This window comes from Colobus angolensis, unplaced genomic scaffold (genome assembly GCF_000951035.1).
Source record: "Colobus angolensis palliatus isolate OR3802 unplaced genomic scaffold, Cang.pa_1.0 Scaffold794, whole genome shotgun sequence".
In the NCBI taxonomy this organism is placed as follows: domain Eukaryota; kingdom Metazoa; phylum Chordata; class Mammalia; order Primates; family Cercopithecidae; genus Colobus; species Colobus angolensis.
Window position 1 is genome coordinate 165682 of NW_012121754.1, and position 9948 is coordinate 175629.

Here is a 9948-nt window from a genome sequence, read left to right on the forward strand (position 1 = left end):
CCCAGCCGCAGCCGGCGGGGCCGGGAAGTCCCGGGGGCGGGAGCCGCAGGGGTGGGGGGAGCGGAGTTCCCGGGAAAGGGCGGCGCGGGGCCTGCGACTGTTTTGCAGGGAGGGCCGCTGCGGCCTCGGGAGTCCCTCTCCCAGGCACAGTTGCCTCTTTTGCCGAACGAGGTAGTGACGCTCACCTAGAGTCCCAGTCCGTGAGTCCTGCTGAGTGCCAGGGCCCCCGGCACAGCGCCCTTCGCGCGGGAGCGCCCGGCTGTCACAGGGGCCGAATCCCACGAGCTCGGTTTCTTAGGACAATGTGGACGCTCTTTCGGGGAGGCCCGGGGCTCAGTTCAGAGAGGTCGAGGTGGCGCGGCGCAGCGGTGCCCTACTGCAGGAACACGCGAGTCCCCCCGAAGTCTACTGTACTAAATACCGCCCCCCGCCCTCTGTGTGAGACTCCGTGCTGCCCATTGTGCAGTTGGGAACACTGAGCCCCAGGCGACGTAATTCTAGGAAGTTTGGGTTTGTGATAGGCAAATACACAGTGAATGCGAGAACCCCTTCACGGAGCTGAGGGATGTTGTCCTGGCCCTTGTCAGACTCACCGGAGGAGGGTGTTAGTGCAGAGAGCAGGGACTGTGGAATTGAAGACATGTGGACATGGCTGACAGAGAGGGGTCCCATCAGCTGTACTGAGCACTTAGGTGCCTGAACCCCAGTCCCAGCCCCCAGTTTCTTTACCCTAGACCTGGTCCTGCCCTGAGCCTCAGTGGCCCCATCTGTAAAATGGACAGAGGGTTCCAGCCTCCCGGTTTCCTCCCTAGGCTCAGAACTGCCCAACCTGGTCTCCCCTCTTGCCCCCACCCTGCCTGAATGTCCTTCCAAAGGTTCATTCATCCCACAAGCCTTTATTGATTTTCTCCTACATGCTACACAGGGTGCTGGAGTGCTAGACACTGGGAGGGGGCCTTCCCAGTCTGGTTGAGAAGGCAGATGTGCAAATAAGAATAAGCCTGGACAGGCAGAGTGTGATAGAGCTAGGATGTCGAGATAGACTTTTTCGATCCTGGGTGACAGCCAGGTCTTAATGACCCTGCTGCCAGGGACCTGCCATCCACTCCTGGCCGCCCATGTCCAAGATGTCCCCCTAGTGCCCCTGCCCCACCCCAGCTGGGCCAAAACATTCCCTGTGATGAATCAACAGGAAAGAATGCTCCCAGCCTCGGGTCAGTGGCAGCAGCCCAGCTCCTCCCCCAGGGACAATGAGGCAGCTGTGGGCTTGGGTGCCAGGTATGCCTAAGCCCCCTCCTAGGGCCCAGCCACCTCTCATGCTGAGCCAGAAGCAACACAGAGGGTTCGGAAACGTGGGCTCTGCCTGCTGCCAATCGCTCACCAGGCCTGGCTGCCCAGAACTAAAAATACCCTGGAGCACAGGGGCCAGCAGAGGATAAAGACCAGGGAATGAATGGATGTTGCCCTGAAGTCCTTTAATTGCACGACTCTGGGCAGACGCCAAGGCTAGGAAGCAGTGGAAGTGGGGATCGCTAAGGCATGCGCTGTGAGCCCCCAACCCTGAGAAGTGAGGGACTCTGGTCCCAGCCCCAGCCCATGGCATACTAGCAGTGGGATTTTCTCAGCTGGGTCTTCATCTCCTCATCCTTAAATGTGATTGCTGTGGGGATCAGATGGCACCACTGGATTCATCTCAATCAGCTTTGATTTGATTGAGAACGCCCTCTTCTTCCCTCCCACTTGGCTATGCTCACCCAGCCTCAGCCCAGCACCTGTGACCCTCTCCACACTCTTTATATAATGGTCTGTGTCTGCCTTAACTCTGCCCACCCCCTCCCCCCAGCTTCTTATTTACCTCTAAACCCAGATCCTGTCACAGGGCTTGGCACATAGCAAGTGTTCCAGAAGTGCTCACGGATTCAATAAATGGACCTAGTAGCGTGTGCCAGTTTCTGGTCCCTCAGACAAGCCAGAGGTGATTCCTATCTTGTCCTCAAGGAATTTGCAGAGTGGTGGCGGAGACAGAGCCACAATCAACCAGCAGGACAAGGCATCATCACCATTATCATCATCATGGCTGGCTGGGGTCAAAAACCCGTGGACAATGCTTTCATCACCTCCTGTTTACACAGTGAAACTGGGACACAAAGGGGTTAAGTGACTTGGCCAACATCACACGGCTGTAATCTGCAGAGGGGAGCAAGTGATCAATGACAGCGAAAGCACGGGGCTGTGTGGATGCCGAGCAGGGAAGTCTGAGGGTTGAAGTCTTCCCAGAAGTGCCTTGAAAGGTGGATCGGATACACTGGGTAGAGAGGTGGCAAAGCGGGGTGGTCAGGAATAACACTTTACGATGCTGTGGAAGCCGTGAAGTATCATGCAGGTGTCTGGAGTTACCACAGCTCCCCTCATCCCTCAGCTAGTACCCAGGGACTTGGGTGTTTAAGCATCACTTCTCCCTGCCTCCTCCCAGGGAAAGGAGCTAACATGAATCTCTTCCCCATGGGGTGCTTCTCAACCTTCCCTTCCTGCCTAAGCCAGGGTCTGTACTTTCCTCCCAAGTGGGAAGGCCAGAATCTCCTGCAGAAAGCAGTGGCCTCCAGGGTGCACCTGGGTGAACCTAGTAGTGAACCTGGCGGAGTGCCCAGTGCCCATGCCTGCTGGCAAACTTCCTCCTCAGCAGCCTTCAGGACTCAGTTCTAGCCTCACCTCCTTTGTGACTCAGTATGGAGGAAATTGTATAGCTTTAAAACTGGGCAACCTGAGTTCTAGTTCTGCTTCTGAATTGTGTGGCCTCGGGTAAGTTATTTCACTGAGCCTAAGGTACTGCCTCCTGCATCTAGTTGTCCTGCTGTTGCATTCCTGCCCCCTCTAACATTCAGTGCTGTGGCAGTAGCCCCCATACTGCTCTCAGTTTTTCCCTGCATCTCACTCTTCCTGACATCAGTCTTTCTAAAGTGTCTTGCTCTAGCTCAAGAATCTTCAATTGCTCACTACTGCCTGCAGGAAAGGAGGAATCTCCTGTTGCCTCTACTCACTTCATTTTCCATATTCTACCTACCCTTCAGGCCTAACTCAGATTCCAACTCCTCCGTGATTTCTCCCAGGAAAACTTGCATGAATGCTCTCAAAGTAGAAGGTGCTGGAAAAGTCACAAAACCAAACCAGACACAGTGTTTGCCCTCAAGGAGCTCACTGCCTAGTGAGAGAGATGACTCAAAGACATAGCTTAATGGAACGTGGATTGAGATAACAGAAAGTAGGACAAAAGGGGAGAACAAGCCATTTTGGCCAAGGACAGGCTTCTCCTTTGAGAGCTGTTTAGCTAGGAACAGGGCTTTTGTTCAGGGAGAAGATGGGAGCTGAGGGGGTTTTGTAAGATCATGAAGTTGGGGGAGTGGGGAGGGTGGATCTAGGAAGGCTGGAGGGGCTAGTCAAGGATATGGTTTCTAGGGAGAAAGGAGAGATGAGCTGGCTGCAGTAAGGAGAGGAAATTCGGGGGAAGAGCAGAGCTAGTTAAAAAGAAATTCTAGGAAGTTTGGGTTTGTGATAGGCAAAGTCACCCTCTCCCCTATTCTCCTGTGAAAGCTTCAGAAACCCTGCATAAGTCAATCAAGTTTGGAGCTGGACAGGCCCACCCCAGCATTTGCAGGGCCTAGGGCAAGACTCAAGGGAGGCTTCATGCCATGAGTCAAGTATTTTAAAGCCAACAACCAAATGAACCCGTTGTTAAGTCAATCATGTCTATCCTCCTACCTTGACAAATACACCTTTGGAAAGACCTGGAAGGTCAGGTTTGCATTCAGAACTCTCCACTCCTCGGAGTTCTGTACGGAACACGCTATGACAAGAGTGTCTGCCTCTGGCCTTGCACCCTGGTGTGCTCCTCCGCAACATATCCTGCCCCGTGCCACACAGCAAGGGGCCCTCTGCTGTGACAGACACGCAGCACCCTCGGCTCTGTGCAGAACTCCCACAGACAGCTGTCCTGTGGCTGCCCCATGCCTGGGTGCACACTCTGGCACAGGCACAGGCCACGCTCAAGAGGAAGGGCTAGAAGTGGGCTCTGGCCTCCTGGGCAAAGAATTCCAAGAGCACGGGTTTGGAAATCCAGTGGAAGTTCCTTGCCCTGTGACCGGCCGGGGGAGGGGGAGGGGATGTAATTGACAAGGGCCACGGTGATGCCCTCTATAGCAGGAGGACCAGAGCAGGGACCCTTGCCCAGGTCTAAGGGCAGCATGGAAGTGGGATTGTGTGTATGTGTGTATGGGGCAAGGGAGAGGATGTGACAGGAAGGTGGGAATGTGGCTCAGAGGTAGGCCCTGGGGGAGAGTGAGGGGGCTACTCAGTCACTCAGCCTCCTTAGAGTCACACAAAATGCTCCGTGGCTGAAAGAAGGGAGAGGATGCCCCCAGTGCGGGGTGTGGGCGAGGCAGGAGAGGAAGGCAGAGGCATTTGGTCTGGGCTCAGGTCGAAGATGCTGGCAGGGAGAGGGTTGAAGAGGGAGCCCCCCAGCCAGGTTACCTTTAGAGAGCTGTGGGCCACCTGAGCAGGGGCCTTAGCTGGGCAGGTAGGAGGGGCCGTTGCAGCTTTCCGAAAGGGTTGGGGTAGGGGTAGGGGTGGGATTTGGTTAGAGTTGTGCTACAGGAACCTTAATCTTGCCAGGTACTGTCCTGAGCTGGTTTAACGCTTCACAGTCATACCTTTCTGTAGGAGGTGGGGGGAGAGGAACTGATAAGGGGGTTGGGGTGAGGGGACAGGAAGGAGTTTAACAAGCTGTAAGCTACGGAAAGGCAGAGAATAGGACTCAGATTCCCCACTTCCACCTCCAGGAATCCTGGCACAAATGCCCTGAATTCCCAGAGATGTTTGAACTCTGTAAGATCAATAGTTCAACGCACATTTCTCCCTCAGAATCTCTTCCTGCCCCTCAGGAAGACACATGCTGTCACCCCATTTCTCATATGTAACTCCTCCTCACCTGGGGAAGCAGGGTGTCCCGGCTCTCCTCCTCCCCCTCCTCCTCCTCTTCCTCTCTCCCTTCAGGACCTCTTCCTGCCCTGCTGCCTTCCCCACCCTCTCTCTCCTTCCTCCATCTCCCTCCTGGTCACACACCCTTTCTAAACTCACCTCCAACCCCTCTCCAGTTCCCTTAAAAATATATCTCCCCCTGCCAATTTCCCTCTTTCCCCTCCACCCCCAGTGCCACCTGCAGAGCCCCGCTTTCCCTGTCTCAGCAGCTGGACACAGGCGCAGCGCCTGGATGTGCTTCTATTCAGGTAAATTACAGTCATCAGTTCTGAGGGGAAATGAGGTGGAATGAAGACTCAGTGCCACAGCCACGCAGCCCCGGAGGTCCCTTCAGGAGCTCATGCAAGTCTGCACTGACCTTCCCACCTGCCAGTAATTGAACCCCTTTTTCCTTAAGCAACACCAGACAAGTTAAATTAAAAGACATTTCTTATTCTATGCTGTTTTCCTGGGTGCTTTAAAGCGACTGGTGTAGTAACTGTGTTGCATCTCCCATGGTCCATGGCAGATGAGATCAACAGGCCTTAGTGGACTAGCCTGGGAACTTTGCAGTCTACCTTGTTCTCTTCGCAGGGGAACAATGTTCTTCCTAGCCCAGGGCTTTGCTTCTTCTTGGCCCCTTTGGGAAGATCACTGACTATTTGGGGGCACAGCCAAACTGAATCTTAAGTGGTAGGAACCACTCCCAACCCCAGATCCACTACTGGTGAATTATGTCTGGAATTAATTGAGATATTCCATAGGAAGTAATTTCAGGAACAGAGGTATTGATTAAAAAGAGCTACACGTGAGCTAAACACAGATATCTTCAGTCTTGTGTTATCTTAGTTTTTCTTCTCTTTTCTTTTTCTTTTTTTTTCTTTTTTTGAGATGAAGTCTTGCTCTGTTGCCCAGGCTGGAGTGCGGTGGTGTGATCTTGGCTTACTGCAAACTTTGCCTCCCGGGTTCAAGCGATTTTTCTGCCGCAGCCTCCTGAGTAGTTGGGATTACAGGCATATGCCACTGTGTCCGGCTAATTTTTGTATTATTAGTGGAGATGAGTTTTCACCATGTTGGCCAGGCTGGTCTTGAACTCCTGACATCAAGTGATCCACCTACCTCGACTTCCCAAAGTGCTGGGATTACAGCCATGAGCCACTATGCCTGGCCTAGTCTTGTATTATCTTGCATTTTGGTTTGTTGATGTAGAGCTTTGTAAACATTTTAAAGACTCTTTGTTAGGAATTGGTTTTATCTACTAGCTAGAATGTATGATCCTTCAAGACTGGGACTGACAGATTCCAAAGGGTTAATTTTCATGTAAACAGCTCATCTTTAGCTTCCAGGAACCAGGAAGGGACAGCCAAGAGCTGTCCTGGTGGGGAATTCCCTTGACCTAGCTTGGAGGGGCAGAGAGGCAGGGGACCTGCCACAGAGGTCAAGGGAGATCCTTGGATCAAGCAGGACCTGAGCCAAGACCAGAGCCAGAGAGCCAGGAACGAGATGCAGAGCCACTGACATCAAAGTGTTATCAAAGACGAAGCCAGAAGTCAGGACCAAGGGTGGAGGGGTGAAGGACAAGCCCTATCAGTAGCCAGGGCTGAGTCTGACGAGTTTGCTCAGATGCCACCAGACAGAGCAGGAGGCAGGCAACCCCCACTTCTAGTCCAGTGGCTCTTCAAGTGTGGTCCTGGATCAGTAACATCAGCATGGCCCACGACTGTGTTTGAAATACCAATTCTTAGGCCCCACCACAGAGTCACTGAATCAGAAACCTGGTGGCGATGGGGCTTAGCATCTGTATTCTAACACATCCTCCAGATAATTTAAACGCCTGCTACCATTTGAGAACCTCTTGTCTAGACCACACCTTTAGACACTGTTTGGTCTGACAGAGTCTGGAGCCCTGCAGGTGCCATTCTCCTTGGAGCCCCAGACCCGTCTGACAGGCAGGGGCCCTCTTGCATTCTGAGGAAGCTCTTCCACAGATGTCAGGCTGAGTTTTGGGGAAGCACAGCCTTCTACATCCCAGTTATTTCCAAATGGATTCCAACCTCTTCATGGTGGAGTGGGAGAGCCATGTCCTGCTTAGAGTTCTGTAAGGACCTCCATGTCCCCAAGGAGCCCGTCACTGTGGTGGTGGGAACTCCTCTTGTAGTCTTCACGGGGCCCTACCTGTGCTGGGTCAGGAAGGGGAGGTCAGGCCAACATCTAGATTCTGACAGATTCTTCCTGCATGATGGGAATTTCAATATCTATTCAACACCAGTAAAGTCAGTGCCACTGTGAACATCAGACTGAAGGCTGAGATCTTCCCGGAGACCAGTTGGCCAAAAGGTGTCATTGATGCCCAGCTCTGGGCAGGCAGAAGAGACCTAGAGCCTGTTACAAATGCCTTCTCTTTCTTCTTGGAGTTGGTTCTGGCTTTCATAATTCACAGTGGATCCAGAGTTGCAGAGATAATTCTTAGTCTTGGGCCATTCTGGATATATCATTCTTCATCATAGACCATTCTGGATACATCTTTGTGGCCAAAAAAGAGTTAAATAGCTTCAAGGTTGTTGATTTGTTTACAAAAAAAAAGGAGGAAAATTGCTCAGAAAGGACAAAAAAAGCTTCATTTCCTAGCCATTAACTGAAAACCACTTTTCTTAGGACAGCTTGACCTCTAAAGTGTTGACTGATCATCCAGAAAAAAATGTAGATAAATGATGTCTCTTTTTAGCATTTCATACTAATAAACAAGGTGGGAGAGAAGAAATTTCACCAAGATAGCAGAAACATAACTTTGGAGGAGAAATAATTTCCTCTTCATTACCAATTAATGAACACAAGCTTCTGCCCTCCAGCACTCTGAATTGCTGTCACTGTGGTGAGGTGGTGTGACGGGAACTTGGGGTAACGCCTTAGGCCTCTGGCAATGATTCTTACATCAGAGCTAATAGGTGAATATGTCTCATTCAAGGTGGGTGTTGCTCTGTGCTAAGTCTTGGGCATGGAGCCGTTGTATCTGTACAGAAAACACTTTACTAGGCACTATGGGGACACCAAGAGGGAAAGACCCAGTTCCTTCCCTCGATTTAAGTCATGGATTATGTTCATATCACTATATTAATTACATAAACCAGTGAAATCTATTTGTATAGATGAGATCATTCATTCACTTATTCATTCAGCACATATTTATTGAGCACCCATGATTTATATAGCCACTTTGGGGGTCTAGAAAAGTCAACATAACCCATGTTTCCCAGGCTCCAGGACAGTGCTGGGGTCACACTAATGATAATGGCCATATTTTCCGGGTTCATGTCTCTACTATTCAGAGAGCACTTCCAGCACCATGCCCCCCAACCCCCTGCTCCAATCAAATTCTCACTCAGTTTGCATCTAGGAGTTTTCAAAGGCGGCCAACATGTACTCATAAAGCAGGCTGTAAGCCACGGTTAGATTGCAGCATCTTCCATAATCTTCCCACCCAGCTTTGCACACTTCCCTCCCCAACCCTTGATGTTCATTACCTGAGAAGCTTTGTAAAAAAACTTTTCAAGTATTTGTGGCTAGTGCCCACTGCAAAAAAATGCTGCTGTCCATGCCAGAGTGTTAGCAGCTCCTAAAGCTGCCACCTCACCTCTCAAGGCATGGAATGGTGCTATGTTTCCTCCATAATGAGGAAAGTGCCTGACTCCACCCTGTGCTTGCAGTGTGCCATCTGCACTCTATTCTGTTCCACTGGCCTATGGCCTGTTTTTTTCACCAGTATCACACCATGTTGGTTATTATAGTTTCACGTAAGTCTTACATCAGATAGTGTGAGTCCTCCAACTTGGTTCTTTTTCAAAATTGCTTTGTTTATTCTAGCTCCTTTGCCTTTCCATATATATTTTATTTATTTATTTATTTATTTTATTTTATTTTTTTTTAAGACAAAGTTTCACTCTGTCGCCCAGGCTAGAGTGCAATGGTGCGACCTCAGCTCACTGCAACCTCCGCCTCCTGAGTTCAAGCAATTCTCCTGCCTCAGCCTCCTGAGTAGCTGGGGCAACAAGTGTGTGCCACCGTGCCCAGCTGGTTTTTGTATTTTTAGTAGAGATGGGATTTTGCCATGTTGGCCAGGCTGGTCTTGAACTCTTGACCCAAAGTGTTCCGCTCACCTCAGCCTCCCAAAGTGCTGGGATTACAGGTGTGAGTCTCCACACCCAGCCTCCATATACATTTTAGAATGTCTTTCCATATACATATTTCATCCTGTCAATTTCTTAAAAAAAAAAAAAAAAAAAAAGCCTGCTGGGATTTTCACTGGGATTACACTGAATTTATAGATGAGTGTGAGGAGAGATGACATTTTAAGAAAACTGAGTCTTCCAATTCATGAACAAAGTTTGGTCTCTGATTTCTTTAATCAGTGATTTGTAGTTTTCAGCATAAAGATCCCACACATAACATAATATTTTAGACTTATGCCTGAGTGTTATGTATTTTGGTAATATTGCAAATGGTGCTTAAAATTTTTTTAAATTCCCGATTGGTTATTGCTAGTACATAAAAATACAATCGACTTTTTTGTATTGACTATATATTTTCTGTGAAATTGCTAAATTCATTTCTAGTAACTTGTATTTTCCTTGAACTTTTCTACATAGAAAAGCATGTTATCTGTGACTAGAAACAGTTTTATTTCACTTTTCCCACTTGTGTGCCTTTCATGTCTTTTCCTTGGCTGATTGCACTTTCTAGGCCCTCCAGTATAAAGATGAGAAGGAAGGACAGTGAACGTCACGGCCTTGCTCTCAATCTTAAGGGAAAAGCTTTCAGTGTTTTACCATTATATACGTATGTTACCTGCAGGTCCATTTCACTTCAGTTGTCAAATTTATGCGTGTAGGGTTATTTATAACACTCTTTCATTATCCTTTTGACGCATACAGGGTCTTTAGT

General features: G+C 49.8%; 1 protein-coding gene across 1 annotated transcript in view; it reads right to left on the bottom strand.

Moving 5' to 3' along the window:
* LOXL4 (lysyl oxidase-like 4) overlaps window positions 1–378 on the bottom strand; it is a 21033-nt gene extending 20655 nt beyond the window's left edge. The window contains exon 1 of the mRNA XM_011928749.1: window positions 186–378. The gene's annotated coding sequence lies outside the window, so the exon portion shown is untranslated. The remainder of the gene's footprint in view (window positions 1–185) is intronic.
* Window positions 379–9948: the final 9570 nt, after the last annotated feature.